The sequence below is a fragment of the Elephantulus edwardii genome, unplaced genomic scaffold, assembly GCF_000299155.1.
Source record: "Elephantulus edwardii isolate Elephantulus edwardi_28Jun2011 unplaced genomic scaffold, EleEdw1.0 scaffold00129, whole genome shotgun sequence".
Lineage (NCBI taxonomy): Eukaryota > Metazoa > Chordata > Mammalia > Macroscelidea > Macroscelididae > Elephantulus > Elephantulus edwardii.
The window spans coordinates 3,639,635-3,641,484 of NW_006399879.1; the positions used below are offsets into that span (position 1 = coordinate 3,639,635).

The following is a 1,850-nucleotide window of genomic DNA, read 5'->3' on the forward strand; positions in this document are numbered from 1 at the left end:
ACAGAGTGTGGCCTGGTAAAACATGTACGTACCACATACAATCCACGGTTCACATGGATAAACACAGAGTGTGGCCTGGTAAAACATGTATATACCACATACAATCCACGGTTCACATGGATAAACAGAGTGTGGCCTGGTAAAACATACACATACCACATACAATCCACAGTTCGCGTGCATAAACAGAGCATGGCATGGTAAAGCATGCACGTACCACATACAATCCACGGTTCACAGGGATAAATACAGAGCGTGGCCTTGCAAAGCACGCACGCACCGCAGGACGATCTCTGCTTGCACACACGCGCGCGCGCGCGCGCGCACACACACACACACACACACACACACACACACAGCTGTCTACCCCAGCACGCAGTTACCACTGGGCCCGTGGAATCGACTACTCTCATAATGACCCTCTGAGCAGATCTGAACCCTCCGCATCTCTGACAGCCTCAACCCTTGTGACAGTCACCGTGTCACTCTCGGTCAAGGTCTTCCTCTCTGGCTGACTCTCGGCCTTTCCCAGCATGAGGTCTTTTTCCAAGGACTGGTCCCATCTGACAACATGCCCCACGTACGTGAGGCCAGGTGTCGCCGTCCTTGCCTCTAAGCAGCCCCTTCGTTGCACTTCCTCTAGTACAGATGCGTTTGCTCATTTGACAGCCCAGGACACGCCACACCCTCTGCTGTACATGCAATGTCGCTGTGTCATCGAGTCAAATCCGACCCGTAACTAACCCTCCAGCAGGTTTTCGGAGGCAGTAAATCACACAGAAGCAGGCTGCCCGTCCTCCCCCACATGTCTGTGGGGCGGCAGTCTGTGGGGCGGCAGTGTGGCTTCTGACACTAGGCTACCAGAGCTCCCTACACTGAGTGTGGACAAGCACGCCTGTCCACGTGCAATGTGCACACACGCAGACACACAGATGTCGCACACCCTCTCTCCCCCCTCTTCCAGCCCAGCCTTAATGCCGGCAGCTAGAGACCACGAGGTTGAGGGCTCAAGTCCACTCTGCTCAGGTGCCATCCAGCTGTGCGTTTAAACCCTCAGCCCTGCCGGCGGACCCTCTGAGGCCAGAGCGGCCAGTGAACACAAGCTATACACACGGCACCATGACCGTTGATGCGCCCGGGCTGGAAGAGGTCCAGCAGGCACCCGGCACTAGGGGTGAGGACGCCAGGTCTGCGGCTCAGCCCACAGAGGCCAGCGGGCTGAGCGGTCATTCACAGCTCCGGACAGCAGGTGGCAGCAGAGGAGCAGCTGGCCCCGGAGCGCAGGGTCCAGCCAGGCTGCAAGGGACGCTGGCCTTCGCCCGTGGGAGATGCCAGGTTCTGGACGGGCCGCTGCCCTGGACCCTCCACAGAGCCCCTCCACTGTGCTCGGGCAGAAGCAGGCAGGGGAGCCGGGACCCCACCCGCACAGGTGCTGCCCACCTGACTTCACTCTCGTAGGTGGTACCCACGTCCCTTGCTGGCACCCCCACCCCTGACCCTCGCTGGCAGCACTCAACCCTTGCAGACAGAAACCACCTACATTCACTGCTGGCAGCCCCACCCACCCCGGCCCTCGCGGGCAGTGCCCACCTGCCCTCACCTCCGGTGGCACCCACAGCCCTCACCGGCACCACCCACCTGCCCTCTCCCCTCACTCACCCGCCCTCACTCTCAGTGCCCACACACCCTCACCAGCAGTACCGACTGCCCTCACCCTCGCCGGCTGTGCACCCTGCTCTAGCCAGCACGGCCCACCTGCTCTTGCCCTCGCCAGCGGCACCCACAGCCCTTGCCAACAATGCCCCTGCCTTCACCAGTGGTATTCACCTGCCCCTGCCGGCAGTGACCCC

At 60.7% G+C, this 1,850-nt stretch overlaps 1 protein-coding gene across 1 annotated transcript in view; it reads right to left on the reverse strand.

Moving 5' to 3' along the window:
* The window catches only part of CTBP1 (C-terminal binding protein 1), a 33,450-nt gene that overhangs the window by 3,762 nt on the left and 27,838 nt on the right, over positions 1-1,850 (reverse strand). The gene's annotated exons all lie outside the window — the stretch shown is intronic.